The sequence below is a fragment of the Equus przewalskii genome, chromosome 28 (genome assembly GCF_037783145.1).
Source record: "Equus przewalskii isolate Varuska chromosome 28, EquPr2, whole genome shotgun sequence".
NCBI classification, from domain to species: Eukaryota; Metazoa; Chordata; class Mammalia; order Perissodactyla; family Equidae; genus Equus; species Equus przewalskii.
In genome coordinates, this window is record NC_091858.1 from 31,486,488 (window position 1) to 31,502,832 (window position 16,345).

The 16,345-nt window shown below is 36.8% G+C and overlaps 1 protein-coding gene across 5 annotated transcripts in view; it reads left to right on the forward strand.

Moving 5' to 3' along the window:
- GPM6A (glycoprotein M6A) overlaps positions 1–16,345 on the forward strand; it is a 307,705-nt gene that overhangs the window by 56,357 nt on the left and 235,003 nt on the right. For 2 of the 5 annotated variants that reach the window (XM_070598356.1, XM_070598357.1), the window contains exon 2: positions 11,919–12,029. The exons of the other annotated variants lie outside the window; for them this stretch is intronic. The gene's annotated coding sequence lies outside the window, so the exon portion shown is untranslated. The remainder of the gene's footprint in view (positions 1–11,918; positions 12,030–16,345) is intronic. 5 annotated transcript variants of the gene reach the window in all.

Here is a 16,345-nt window from a genome sequence, read left to right on the forward strand (position 1 = left end):
TTTCACAACTGTGTCCTAGAACCTAGAAGAGTGCTTCACGCATGGCAGATGCGTAATATTGGTTGATACAGTGAATAAATGAGTGAAAAATGATATTGACTAATTGGTATCAATTGTTTAAAAGTTTTACTGAAACGTTAGTCTTTGGTGCCCTGTCTTAGTTGAGACTCGTTTTTCCACCTTTGAAATAATTTAACTTGCTAATTTACTTCACATTGAAATAAGGTTTGTAAAAGGCTTGCAATTCTTTAGACAGTAGCTCTATTACAGAATCACGAAATTTAAATGTTTGGGGAGAATGCTTAATGAACTCTTGTTGTGCTAAACAAGAACATGATGTTTTTATGTCTTTTTTAAATGAAATTCAGTTTAATTCTACAGCTTATTTAGTGACATATTCAATATCTTATATGTGTACAATATTATTTCATAAATTAAAATTGCTTTTCTGGTATTTATGTCATTCCACTGTGTTCTGTCTTCCATAAAGAGATAATTGCTGTTCATACTCACCTGCTTGGCTTCCTCAGTCTTCTCTACAAGGATCAATACATGGTTTAAAAAAACAAAAACGTGGAGGCTGGCATGGTGGTGTAGTGGTTAAGTTGGTACTCTCTGCTTTGCTGGCCTGGGATTTGCAGGTTTGGATCTCTGGCGTGGGCCTAGCACCACTCATCAGGCCATGCTGTGGTGGTATCCCACATAAAATAGGGAAAGGTTGGCACAGATGTTAGCTCAGCGACCATCTTCCTCACAAAAAAAAAAAAAACGAAAAAACACCTCTTCTCAAATAGCTCATTTTTTATACCTTACTATGAGTTTTTTTTTTGTTTTTGAGGAAGATTAGCCCTGAACTAACATCTGCTGCCTATCCTCCTCTTTTTGCTGAGGAAGATTGGCCCTGAGCTCACATCCATGCCCATCTTCCTCTACTTTATATGTGGCACGCCTGCTACAGCATGGCTTGCCAGGTGGTGTGTAGGTCCACATCTGGGATCTGAACTGGCAAATCCCAGGCCACCAAAGTGGAAAGTGCAAACTTAACTGCTGAGCCACTGGCCAGTTCCCTTTCTTGTTACCTTTTATATCTTTCCTCAGTTTTGTTTTTTTTTTTGAGGAAGGTTAGCCCTGTGCTAATATCTACTGCTAATCCTCTTCTTTTTGCTGAGGAAGACTGGCCCTGAGCTAACATCTGTGCCCATCTTCCTCTACTTTATATTTGGGACACCTGCCACAGCATGGACTGACAAGCAGTGTGTAGGTCCACATCCGAGATCTGAACCAGAGAACCCCCGGCCACCAAAGCAGAATGGGCAAACTTTATCTGCTGTGCCACCGGGCCAGCCCCTACCTTTCGTTAGTTTTGATTGATGCTGTGCTTTGAAGCTGCTCTGAATATTCCTCATATTCCTTCATGGTTTTGAGACCAAAAATGTACCCTGAAGCCCAAGGATTCCAGGTCTGGGGGCGGGATGGGTCCGTGTTAGGTCTCCCAGCAGACTGCCATGGGTGCAGCCCACGAGACACGTCGTGAGGAAATGCTTCCTGGTGCCCACCTTTCTCCTTTCTGTTCATCTTTGTTGCCTGCTAACGTGAACCTGTTGCCTCATTTAACTAAGAAACAGGTGATTTTGCCATAAATTTGTGGCAAAAAGGCTAGGACTGCAGACTCTGAATTTCTTTCTTGAATTCTCTGCTCTGTCATTGTCTCCGTGCAGCTCTATGAAAGCAAGGGAGATGGGCATAGATTGTAATAGTGTTTCCCTGATAATATTTTTAAAGCACTGTATGCTCTCTAAGGGTGATAATAATCCAGGTCTATTCTGGCTGATACTGTGTGTGTGTGTGTTTAAGGGATACTATGTTTTAATCTATTTCTAATGAATGATAGGAATTGGAACAAAAATTAACGTGCGGTTTATAGATCTGCTTATTACAAAGACTTTAAAAATAAACAGATGAAAACCAGCCTCTCATTGGCTTCTTCACATTCTCTCCTTTTGCACTTGTGCTTTCCTGCTTTTGTTACCATGGTTACTGGTTTAATCATGATGCACAGAACCGTTTCTAATTACAGTATATGCCAGCACAAAACTTAATTCTCTGCATATCTTAGGCCACGAACAGCTTGGCACTTTATTACCACATATTCTAAAAAAGATATTTGTACATAATTGGAAATCTGTTATTTTCTGTTATTTGTTATTAAAATGAAAATAAGTCTCTAAAGTGCATTGATGTTAAAATTGATGATACAAAAAGTTTTTAAGACATGAAGGTTTATTACAAGTGAGACATCATTAGTGTTATCTCCAACATATTAATTAATACAGCTTTTATGCATTTAATATATTTTTCCGATCAGAAAATATTACTGAAAGGATGTTCGTAATTTAGAAACCAAAATTATTAGATTTCTGTGACTAAGCAGTTGAGCCGGAAGCTAATATTTGGGCATCATATTTTCTAAAATATGTATAACCTACATCAAAATTCCCTTTATTGAATTTTTAAAGGGTCTTGGGGATCATTTGGAGAGCAAACTATTATTTTTTTAATATGTATCAAGCTTATGTACCAGGGACCCTAGGTAATTTCTTCTAACGTCATGCAATGAGGTGGAGGGCCAGCCTGACTTAAATCTGGCTCCTTAGCTGCTGTTGCCGTGGTCCTGACTATATCATTCTAGTTAGAGCAGATTCCTCAAAAATGTTATAGGCATTCCTATTCATTTTCATTATTATTTTGCAGCTAAGCAGCTATTTTAAAATATCAATGAATTATTATCAAAAGAGATTTTAGAATATGATTACTTTTATGCACATTTTTATTGTTAATGTGAAAATGCTATTATTCTTCTTAATTAAGATATCTTACCCTTCATTTCAGCCTTAGTAAAATGTTTGATAAACCAAAGGAGCATTACTTTTTTCTCACAAAATCACAATATGTTTCTCCCCAAACCTATAGTTAAACGTTTTCTGTTAGATTGTTCAAAGTACTTTTTATTACAGATTCTGGTGATTGTGCTCCCAAACATATTTGAATCATATTTTCTCTGTTTGACGTACATTTTCCAAAGCAATCAGTGTTTGATGGTTTCATGATTCCTCTGGTCCTAAAACCTCTTATGTATTTCATAAATGCTAGTCCACCAGGCATTTTCAATTTCTCTGATAACACAGGTCACTATCATACAAAGTATATTCTATTAGGCAATAATAAATGGACTGTGGCATCATCATTAATGTGACCTTGTGTGGCAGTCTTCTGCAGCTGTGTTCCTACCTGACCTGGCGTGGGATCTTTATGGCATGTGTGCATTTTCCAAGAAATAACATGTGCAGCCTGGAACTAGGCCCTACGATTCCATTTATGCTTATGCGAAACCTGTGACTGCCAAACTAGAAATGTTTTTCTGCCTGTTAAGACTGAAGTAGATAAATGTAAAATAAAAACATGAAAAATTTCCTGCTGCAAAGACTCGATTCTTCTTGTTGCTTCTGTTTAAAATCATCATATTCCTTTTCTAGGCCACGCTGTGCATCCACTCATATGTAGTTTATTACAAAATAAATTTTAACTGCCAATTGAGTTTTATTCTGACTTTTTCCGTCTGGTAGACTTATAGTTAATGGACACGTATAATGAGGATATTATGTTGTTAACTGAAGTAGCTTTAAAATTAGTGAACTATTTAATTGCCATTTAAATTGGTGAAGAGTGGCTTCTGTTTGATTGGAGAAGACATATTTATGGGCTTTTTATTTGGTATTTTTAACTTGCCTGGCAGCAGATGTAAATCAGCTGGGAAGGCATAATTCTATTAAGTGTAGCTATGCTGATTTAAGAGAGACAAAAATCTCTTAATTTGGGTAACAGGTTTTCCATCAGGAAGAATACAGATTATTCAATCATTCACAATTCTAAATCCTCTAGAAATAAAATTGTAGGCATGAATATTGCTACATGAGCCTGTCTCTATCTTTTTTCAGGATTCTTTGCTATTTCTCTTGGCAGCAGTTGAGTGCTATTAATTGTCTTTGCTGGGACAATATTGGATTTTCTCAGAATTCATTCTGAACTCTAACCCTAATCCATAGGTATGACAGACATAATTTAGACTTCTGTGCAGTTGCGTTCAATTGACAATCATAAGCAGAGTTAACATTTATAAGGTCAAGCATTTTTCAAAACAATTTTAATAAGCAAATTTATGAATTTATTCAAGTGATATTTTATTTTTTGTATTAAGTATATTTCATGTTTTATGTTTTTCTTCATAAGTCATATCTATTTTTCTTTTTTGTTCATTGCTATTTAAATGGGTATTTAAAAAATTGCAGTTTCTCTGAGTATTTCTTTTCCTCTGGCTGTGGCTTTAGAAATCCAGATCTGTTACTGGCTGTGGTGTGGCAGAGGGAAAGGAGATGAAGTACGACTGGGCAGGCTTTGTTTTAACAGTGGAGAGTAACTTCCTTTCTGTACAGTGAGGGTCTGTTCCTTTGGATGCTGTGAGTTACCTGGAGCAATTTCCTTCTCCTTCCCCCAAACTCAGTCGCCTTTGAGTGAGTAACTCCTGAGAACTGTGATGAACAACCCAAGGGACCTGACACCAGGAGGGCAGAGGGGAGGAGGTGAGGGGGGAATTGCAGGCTGTGGTGTAGCTAACCCGGTAAATCCAGGTCAGGGAATGGATGCCATTCTGCCCAGACAGCTGACCTCGTGGTCCCAGCTCAGGACAAGAGCACGTTACGGCACTCGGCAGGGTCAGTGCTTAGCACAATGCCCAGCACAGAGGGTATTTTAGGAGTCGTGTCATCATCCTTCAAGTAATCAAGAGATACACGTGGAATTAAATGGGACTGAGAGGCTGTCATTCCTTTTTAAATAACAAACAGGTCTTAGTATCTGCTTTGGAATTTTATGCTTGGTTGTGACCTCTGAGCATGAGAGGGGGCATTGAGCGATAATTTAATTTTATCATTATTGTTTTAAAGGATATATACAGAGGGTTAGCTAGTTTAGGCGACATTCTAAAAAATGGGACTAAACTTTATGACTAACATAGTCAGTATGAAGCAGTTTGTTATACAATTTGCAAATAGGCCTGGAGGCATAAATGATAGCTTCAAAATCATAAATGGAAGGAAAATAAATTAAATGTGATGGTTTTATTGCCTTGCTGTTATGTGAAAGAGTATCTGAAAGTGTTTATAGAAAGTTAATTTCCTTTTTTATATTTACTTTTATTGAGCTAGTTAGTTTCAAACAAAACTCCATAAATTTTAGAACCAAAAACAAAACATTGGTATATGCCCTCAAAAGACGTTTTACTGTTTAAATAGTATCTCTTGAAAATTATGGTGCTGACATTTATTGAGATGAATACAGTCCATGTAATTTCTCTTACATTTTCAGATTTGGATAGTATTTTAGAGCATTCCAGTCACTAGAACTTCAAATTAACAACTCCAGTAAACAATTTAGTTTTTATTGTCATAAATTATTGATCTACAGGCAAAATTTGGTGTATCTATGATTTCCTAGATTCGTGGATATAAACCTTTTCCTTTCACATGTTCATTGATAAAAATTTGGGAATCACTGATTTACAAAAGAGAGTAAATGCTGTAAAATTAACATTTTAAAAAATCAGCGTTGGGGCCGACCCAGTGGCATATTGGTTAAGTTTGTGCTCTTTGCTTCAGCGGCCCGTGGTTTGTGGGTTCGGTTGCTGGGTGTGGACCTATGCACCACTGGTCAAGCCATGCTGTGGAGGCGTCCCACATACAAAATAGAGGAAGATTGGCATAGGTGTTAGCTCTGGGCCAATCTTCCTCATCATCAAAAAAAAAAATCAACTTTACGCAGGAAAAATTTACCTATAATCACATGCGCCCATTTTAAGGGTAGAGTTCAATGACTTCTGGCAAATGTGAAGCCTGTGTAACCACCATCGGTCCTCAGAAAGATCACTTGTGCCCTTTGCTGCTTATTACGCCCTCCTTGCCCCCAGGCAATCACTGATCTGTCTTTGCCACTATAGATTAGTTTTGTCTGCTCTCGAATTTGATATAAATCAATGTACCTTTCTGTGTCAGCCTCTTTCACTTAGCAGAAAGCTTTTGAGATTCAGAATCATTGAGATTCATTTGTTGTATGTATTAATAGTTCATTTTTTTTACATGCTGAATAGTATTCCATTGTATGGACTTATGATTTGTTTATCCCCTCACCTCCCGTTTGGGGCTATTATGAACAAAAGGAAACACTTCTCAGAACATTCTATGCAAGTCTTTGTGTGGACACATTCTTATTTTTCTTCACTAACTGCTAGGAGTGTAACTGCAGGATCATATGGCAAATGTATGTTTAACTTTGTAAGAAAAGTCAAACAGTTCTCCAGAGTTGGACCGTTTTACATTCCCACCAGCAGTGCGCGAGACTTCATGTTACTCCACATCCTCACTGATCCTAGAGACTGTCAACGTTTTTATTTTAGTCATTGAGAAGGTATATATTGATATCTCATTATAGTTTTTTTGTCTTTTGTTTGCTAAGGAAGATTAGCCCTGAGCTAACATCTGTTGCCAATTGTCCTCTTTTTTTTCCTTGCTTGAGGAAGATTAGCCCTTAGCTAATGTCCGTGCCAATCTACCTCCACTTTATATGTGAGTTGCCACCACAGCATGGCTGACAAATGGTATAGATCTGTGCCTGGGATTCAAACCCATGAACCCAGGCCACTGAAGCAGAGCACATTGAACTCAACCACTATGCCGTGAGGCTGGCCTCTTGTCATAGTTTTAATTTGCATTTCCCTGAAGATTGGAGATGTTGAGAATCTTTTCATGAGCTTATTGATCATTTGTATATATTCCTTTTGTAAGTGTCTTATCTTTTTCCCATTTTTAATGGAGTTGCTGGTTTTCCTGTGATCAGTATTTGTATGGCATATCTTTTCCAGTCTTTTACTTTTAATCCTATTTCTTTCTTTATATTTAAAGTGTACATCTTATAGAGAGCTGAGCATTGATTTTTCATATAGTCTGACAATCTACATTTTATTTGCAGTGTTTAGACCATGAATATTATTGTAATTGACAATATGAGTGGATCTAAGTTCTTCTTGTTATTTGTTTCCTGTATGTTCCATCTATTCTTTGCTCATTATTTAACTTTTTCCTGACTTCTTTTGGGTTAATTGAGTATTTTTTACTATTCCTTTATTTTGTTTATCAACTATATTTCATTTTTAGTACTTGCTCTGGGATTCACAATATGCTCTTTAACTTATCACAATCTCCCTTCATATAATATATATATCTTCATGTATAATGTAATAACCTTAAAACAGGGTACTATTTCTACCTTCCTTTCTTTGTATTATTGTTGTCATACATTTTACTTCTGTAGATGTTGTAAGTCCAGAATACTTTGCTCTTATTTTTGTTTTAAACAATTATCAAGAAATGTTTTAAAAAAATGAGAAAATGCCTTTTAGATATACTTATATACTTTTCATTTCTGGAACTTGTCAGTCCTTTTTATAGACCTGAGTCCTATCTAGTGTCATTTTCTTTTTGCTGAAGAATTCCCTTTACTGTTTTTTTTGGTGGCACTTCTGCTAGAAATGGATTTTCTGTTATTGTTTATATAAAAATGTCTTCATTTCACTTTTCTTCTCACAGTGTGTGTTTCCCTGGATGTAGAGTTTCAGGGTGACAAGTTTTTTACCCACCTCACTTTAAAAATAATATTCTATCATCCTTCCGATTGTGTAGTATCTGATGAGAAGTCTGAAGATCTTATCTTTGTTCCTCTACATGTGATGTGTCTTTCCTGTTTCGTTGCTTTTAAGATTTTCTTTTTATCATTTGTTTTCAGCAGCTTGATTATAATGTGTCTTGGTGTGATTTTCTGTGTGTTTATACACCTTGAGACTTGTTAAGTTGTTTGGATCCGTGCATTTAGAGGTTTTCTTCAATTTGGGGAAAAATTAGCCATTATTTATTAAAAATGTTTTTTTCTGTCTTACTCCTCTCTCTTTTCTTTCTCAGACTCCAATTACACATATATTAAACTGTCCCAGATATCACTGAGAATCTGCTGTCGTTTTGTTTGTCTCACTATGCTTTGGTTTTTATGGTTTCCATAGCTGTGTGTTCAGCTCTTCATGTCTTCCTAATAGATTGGGCTCTTAAGTCCATCCAAGGCATGTTTTTTCAGATATCATGCTCTTTATTTCTAACAGTTCCGTTTGTGTCTTTTAAATCCTTCTGCATCTCTGTAATAGCTGTTTTAAAGTTCTTGTTTGGTAATTCCATTATCTCTGGCACTTACGATCTGTGAGTCTGCACTGTTGATTGATTTTTCTTCTTGTTTGACTTTTTTTAGCGATATTTCATTGGCTGTCCAAGGTTGTGAGTGTTGGGATTTTGTGTCTTTCGTCAAGAATGCTGATGTTTGTTTTAGCAGGAACCTAAGTCACTTGCAGACCAGCCTGATCTTTCTAAGCTTGCTTTAAAATTCGTTAAGCCTTGCTTACAGTTGTCTTTACTTTAGGACTAGTTCAGCCCTAGTGCCAAGATGGGACCCTTCTAAGGCCTCTGCTGTTTCCCTTGAGCCCTCAACAAGGACTGTCTACTATGGCTGGTTGAAATTCAAAAAGCTCTCTGCTCCTTGTTCAGCATAGATCTCCCTGGCTGTTATTTTGTATAGAATCATTGTTTATAACAAGACCTCTGTAGCCAGTTGCCTGGGCTCAGATCCCACCACTTGTCATGTGCTTTTGGCCAAAGTAGGTAACCTCTCTGTCTCAGTCTCTCTGGGCTGCTATAGCAAAATATCCTCAATGGTAATTTACAAGCAACAGAAATTTACTTCTCCCAGTTCTGGAGGCTGGGAAGCCCAAGATCAAGGCATCAGCATGGTTGCATTCTAGTGAAGGCCCTCCTGAGTTGTAGTCTGCTGACTTCTCACTGTATCCTCAAGACGCAGAAGGGTCTAAGGAGCTCTGTGGGGTCATGTTTATAAGGGCACTAATCCCATTCACGAGGGCTCTACACTCATGACCTGAGCCCCTCCCAAAGGCCTCACTTCCTAATGCTGTCAGCTTAGTGTTTAGGGTTTCAGCAGATGAATTTGGGGAGCACACAACCATTCAGACCATGCTTCAATTTCTTCATCTTTTGAAATGGGATACATTATGATGCCTACATCCCAGGGGATTAAATGCATTAAGACGTGTAAAGCCCTTAGAGTATGTACGGCACATTGTAAGTGCTAAGTAAGATTTGGAAACTATTATTAGAACTTAACACCCTAAAATATAGGATATTCAAAATTATTATTGTGCAGGTGTTTGTGTGCTTATGCAGTGACACACGTGTATATATTGTATGCATTGGTTATTGAAACTTCAGGTATAGAATCTGGGTCGGGAGATGGAGGGAGGTTATAGACTGCTAATTTAGGATTGCCAGATTTAGCTAATAAAAATACAATTTAAATTTCAGATAAACAACAAATAACTTTTACTATAAGTATGTCTCAAATATTGCATGGAACATAATTATAGTAGTCGTTTGTTATTTATCTAAAATTATAATTTAGCTAGGCAGCTTGTATTTTATCTGGCATCCCTGACTTCTGTCCATGAACAGAGGAAGGATGGAAGCAATCTTAACCCTCACACCAACCTAAGCTCAGGCTTCAATAATGGTTACGTTAGCCAATATTTATTCCATATTTCTCTCTGCCTCAATTTCTTCATCTGTAAAATGGGCACAATAATAGAGATTTCCTGGTAGGATGGTTGTGCAGATTGAGATAGGAAAAACAAGTGCTTATAACTGGGCCTATCTTAACCTAAGTGCCTGCTAAATATTCACTAGGATGTTGATGACTGTATTAATGATTATCAAACCAAGACACTGTGATTGCTATTATTACTCTTTGTTTTTGTGACTATTTTTTAAGTTTTTAAAATTAGACATGATTTCCTGTCTCAAGAATTTGATTGATAGTTTAGCTATGTATTGTCTAAACCTCATACGTTGTACCACCTAGTTATTTATCAGAGTATCAATTATTTAATCACATATTGTACCAAAATTATGTAATGTTAACCGAGAAGGAAAAGTCTATGTTTAGGAAATAGTTGTGTTGCCTTCACTGTTTGGTATGTGCGAGGAATGGAATGCCCATTTTATCTGCAGGAGAAGTGCCAGGATTCTTGATAGAAGTTTTCAAATTATTCAAATAGCTTTTATTCTTAAGAATCAAAGGGATTAATACGAGGTTCAGCATTTGAGACTCAAAAGAACAAGCAAAAAAAGATTCTTTTAAAATTTAATTCAGAGTTGAATATAATTGTCTAAATTTAGCTTGTGAAGTGCATGAAATATGCTGTATAATATCCAAAATGCTCCTTAGAAGATGAGTTCGTGTTGAAACTTTTTTCAAAAATAGCAGAAGAAAGGTTTATAAAGATTTTTTTTAAAGTTTAGGCTATCTTATGCTTTCTGTTGCTGATGCTGTGGCCTTGTCTAGAAATCTACTCTTTTAAAAAGAAGGATATTTACATGGAAGTGATCTTCCTTTGAACTAAACTGGTCTGGTACTTTTGTTTTGAAGCTGCTGATCTTATTTTCAAGTAGGGGCAAAAAAGCACAAGTTTTACAAGATGTTTTTATTAACAAAAGAAGCTTGCCTCAATTGAGAGTCTGTGTTATCTCTGTGTTTCATGACTGTGACGTTATTCATCTCTGAAACTCACATAGCCTGTCAAATAAAATAAAACAACTCTTGATGGTTGTTTGTGTTGAAAACAGAAAGAACTAGAGAAATGGAAGTTAAGTTTAAGTGATTTTTAGGTTTGCCTTTGTCTATAGGGAATATGTAGGTTCCTCGGGGACTAGACTAACTCTTCATTTCAAAATACTCTTTGGCTCCAGTCGCCCCTAAACAAGTACAGGGCCATGATATATATAGAAGAGCATTTCCTTCCTACTGTTATTTGATATCTCCATTATGTGATATTATAATTCTCACTCTGTATGTTCCTACCTCTCTAGGCATTTATCACGTTCTGCTTTAGAATTTGATGGTTTATATACTTCTCTCCCTTACTAAACTGGAAGAGCCAAGATGTCAGAAGTATTGTTTTATTTATATATTTACATCTATTGCACGAACAGATATGGTGGCTGACACATGCCAGAGGTTCTGTAATCGTATCTGGGAGAATTAATGAGCCGTGATAGCTGAAAGGGAAAAAAGCCAGCATGTTTACTCCCTGAATACTTCTGTACTCCAGATGTGTGGGTTTTCCTCCCACATCAGGCAATTCTGACACTATCTACCAGGAATTAGCATCAGATCCCACAGTACAGGACTCAGTCTCACCAGACTGCTCCCCCCACTTCAGACACCAGTTGCAAGTTGTGTACATGCCCCACCCAGTTAATATGTCCCGGCACAGCTTTACAAATGCAGAACAGGATTAGTTTACTTGTATTTTAATAAGTGGATTCATCATTGTTTAACCCATAGTCCTATCAATGGGGATATGCCTTTCAGAAAATAACCACAGAGCAGTAGGCCTCTCAGAACAACTCTGCACTTCTAAAGGACTCTAAAGGACTCCTGGCTTCTTGAAGCACAAGCTAATGAAGTTTCATCACAAGATTTAGCTTTCAAAATATTTTGACTGAGATATGTGATTTCAGGAATAGAAAGATGTTCCTTTTTGTTTATGAAAGTGTCTTAAATACAGAATAAATCACCGGTGTTCTAAAATGGAAGGCTGCTGTTGTGCTCCATGTCATAGGCTGTCATCTTTAATTTTCGTGGGTATTTCTGGGAAGGCTCTTGCTTTCAAAACTTTGTTTATTTCTTTCTCTTAATCACAGCCCTGAAACTGTTGAGAGTTAATGTAAGTGTCTTTATTCCACGTGAGCCTTAGACTTGCAGCATGAGACAGCCTCATCCATGACTTCCTTCGGCATCGGCCACCTATTCAGGTCAGTGATCCCAGAAATACGCATGGTAGAAATGTGCAATAAAATGTATTTTCAGACAACCCCATCCGTGCAAATTAATCAAGGCTACAACCAATTAATAATAATTAGAGTGTTTCCATTAGAGCTTCATTATTTTAATTTTGAGAGTGTGATATTAAATAGAAATTCCTATTATACATCAGGGTTCTTTGGTTAAATCACACTATAAAAAATATTAAAATGTGATGAATTAGAGTTAAATATGCTTATCTGTATTCTGACTCTTTTGCACATGGGAATTTAAACAGGAAAACAAAACAACCTGATATTTTCATGGCTCCCTTTCTTGGTGTCTTGTCAATTCTCTGCCTACCACATGCCAGCCAGGCCTGGTGCAGCACCCACTTGGCTGGTCAGTACACAGCTTCCTTCTGAAATGACTCCTCTTTTGTGCCAAGTTCTTCTGGATGAGTTTTTGTTTATTTATTTTTTCTGGTGAGGAAGATTGGCCCTGAGCTAACATCTGTTGCCAATCTTCCTCTTTTTGCTTGAGGAAGATTGTCGCTGAGCTAACATCTGTGCCAGTCTTCCTCTATTTTATGTGGGACGCCACCACAGTGTGGCCCCAGAAGTGGTGCTAGGTCTGTACCTGGGATCTGAACCTATGAACCCCGGGCCGCTGAAGTGGAACACATGAACTTAACCACTACATCTCTGAGTCTTTAATTTTAATGTTATTTCCTGCGTAGAAGAAGTCTTAGTAGAACTGCACTTATTATGGAACCCTATATCCAGACACTCTGTGTGGACAAACAAACTAAACAGAAAAAAGTGGGATAGTTTTTCCAGGTTAGGGTTTATGTCAGTAGATCAAGACTTCTCCAATAAATGTATTTTTTAAAACAACACCTGTGAAATTGTAGCATTTCGTTCCATTTATTCCAACCTTTTTGTCCAGAGTCATCACTGTGTTAATGAGAAAGTTTTACCATTAAAAGGCGTCTTGTGAACCTTTCTGCAATATATAGTCTTTCCAAGCCTTCAGAATTCAGAAGGAAGGATTTACTCACTTTAGCACACTCATTTTATAAAGCAAAATGTACATTTATGAAAAAATAAGAAACTCTTCTGTTTTCTGAATCTATCCCCTCTAGCAATGACTGCCATTTCTTGTCCTCTCTAAAAAGTGAGGATGGCAATTTCCTAAACAGGGATGACCCTCCCTCCACAAACTGGGTAACCTCAGGGAAACAAGTAGGTAGAAACAAAGTGCATTAGCATGACATGATTTATACTTTTGTTCTTAACCAGTACTCTCTTAAGTAGGGCTGTGGACAAAACATGTGGTCAGTTAATGAAAAAGCACGAGAATAAGAGTTGTAAGATCTGGATCTAGTTCAGCCATTGACTGACTGAGTCCACTTGGGCAGATCCACGGGCCTCAGCCTTCTCTTTCAAGGGTTCACGCATCTCTTCCAGTGAAATGCTGTAGACTGTGCTGAACATGCACTAGGCAACCTTGGGCTTCTGTCTGGCATGAGAGCAGAGTTCCCATAGACTGGAAACTGCATTCCTTGTCTGTATTTGAACCGTGGTCAGTGAATAGCACAATGTTTTCAGAAATGACTGGACATTTCTCAGCAAAAAGAACCATCCCCTCAAAGCCATGTTCTTCTGTCCCAATAGGTCACTTCATTTCTTGTCTTGGTCTCCAAATTTTGTCTTTTATGCACCCTATCAGTAAAAACATTTTCCATCTGTGTACCCAATAGATGTACACTTATAACGTCAATGCACGTATCATTGGACTTACATATTATGTAGTTTATGAAAATATTTTAAAAGTAAAAGTTAGAAAAACATGAGATAAAGTCAACACTATTTTAAATAATATTTCATTTACAGCATAGACACCTATTCGGTTCTACTAAAATATAATTGTAAACAGTAATATTTTTATTGCAAGCAATTTGACTAAATAAACTCCCATATATATTATATGAGTTACGACAGTGATTCAAAGGCCTGATTTTAAGTACAGTTTATTTTATTATTTGGTTATTAAATTCAAAATTTAGTTCTCCTTCAATTGGCTCATCTCTATAAACCATAGTATTTTGAATTGTCAATGTTATCTCTGTATAAATGCTGAGATTCTCATATGCTCAGAGAAAACTCTACTAAGTGAAAAATACTCTTAATTCTAATATTTTCATGTTGGAAAATAATAAATATTTCAGGTCAAATATTTTCACAAATACTGTCTTTATGCCCCAATTCAGTGGAATTTTCTTGGACAAATATTTAAAATAAAATTTGTTAAATAAGTTGATTCTTTTGAATGTTTTATCAAATTTAGACACCATGTAATTTTGGGTCATTGCAATTTTGTTTTACTCTCATACAGAGTATAAAATTATCCCACAAAAAATAGGAGCTCTATTAAAAGATTTTTCTCACAAGTCAAGCTATTCTAAACACAGAGAATTTAAAAATTAGATCTGGAAGTCCATTTGCTCTCTCAGTGTTTAATTTGCTTAGTTTTTTCCTTGCTCTTGTCTATTTTTTTCTGTTGCAGCTTATTCTCAGTAATTACAATTGACCCACAACTTCAAAAGCCAACATTTTTGGCTCTCCACTTATTGAATACTTTGAAAAAAACATTCAAAGTTTAAAGATATACTTTCAAAATTTAGAGAATTTGTTTATAAATGCACACAAATGTACATGCACATACATAAATTTTGACATCTACAGCTGTATTTTGATTGGTACAACATTGAAACTAGAAACTAGTTTGGATATAATTATGAATTTTAATACATCTACCAGTCCCAACCAAGTACATGTATTAGAAACATTATTTTTCTTCCAAAGCTGTACTCCAATAAAATTTGTATTCATATTATCACCATAAAAGCAAATAATTTTTTGTCAAGTTAAGCTTTTTAACTACAATTACAATAGTGTTTATTGTAATGTAAAGTGTTTCAGTTTCAATGAATGAGTTTCTAAAAGCTTAGTTTGAAATATATAAATTCGATTTTAAAATCCAAATCATTCTGGGAATTAAATTTAACTGGTTTTTATTTCTGTGCTTCTATTTGAAGTATTTCTGACACAGGATCATTTAACTGCGCAGTTTATGTGCTAAATGGAAGCAGCGTGTTGATAGCTCTGCCTATGTGCTCAAGAAAACTTGCAATAAAATAATGCACAAAACTAATCTAGAAGTCAGGTGTGCTTCCCAGAGGGATACAAACACCCTCTTATGTAGCTTCACTTCTTAAATCTCTGTGTTCAGGTACAGGCTTCTTATGTAACTGCTAACGTGTAAAAAGTTATTCTTCCTCAGCAGACGTGTTTTCTGGTTTTCACGTGATAACGTATAGTACCATACTCAGTCAACAAACATTTTGAAAAGTTACACATTCCTCATCAACTTCTTTGAGAAATGGAAATTTGGTTCTTAATATTTTCATTAAACATGACCTTCAGAGCTAATTGGTGGCAAAATGGTTCATTGCAAACCGAAAAGCTTTGCCAGAATAAATGATATAAATAAATGTAGATTTAATGACGCAACCACTGTAGCATGGGCGTTGAGACTTCCCTTGATTTGTTCCCAGCTGAAACTGCTCATTCTCTATTTCCCTCACATATTTCACAAACACCTAACCTGTAATTCCCCATGTGCCTCACTGATCTCTCTGACCGTTGGGGCTGAGAGCTCTGTTCCTCTCACAGTCTTTACCAAGGGCCGCCACACATCTGGCTGGTTCAACATGTGCCAAAGTGGCTTCATCAAATACTTTTCCCACTACCGCCTTCCTCTCTCCCCAGCCACTGGTGTATCCTGTGCGCCATTTGGTCTTTGATCACTCTGTGTGCTGTATTTTAAGGAGGATTTGGTAATATTTCACTTGGAGAGGGTCAGCAATAGAGACTTGTCTTCTTTAGGTGTAACCCTGTGTGAAAATGAGAGCTCTCTTTGCTGCACAAAATTTCTCACCTTGCTAGATATGGCTGTGCCAGAAGCAGGGAGGAGAAAGCAGTGGGCTTCAAAACCCATCTTGGCCTATTTGAGTGCAGTTGTTAGTAATGACACTTCACTTGAAAAGGAAAAAGCCAGGACCAAATCTTAAGTAGGACTACTCCAGGCAAACCTAGATGGCCCCAGGCAAATGGGGATTGTGACCCTTTTTAGTCTTCATGCTTGTCTTGTGGTATCAAGATGGCTGCTGTAGTGCCAGCCATAAAGACTTCATTCAGAAATAGCAAGGTGAGCATGGAATGGTGGAGGGAGATAGAGAACTGTCAAAAATATCTTTCTTGGA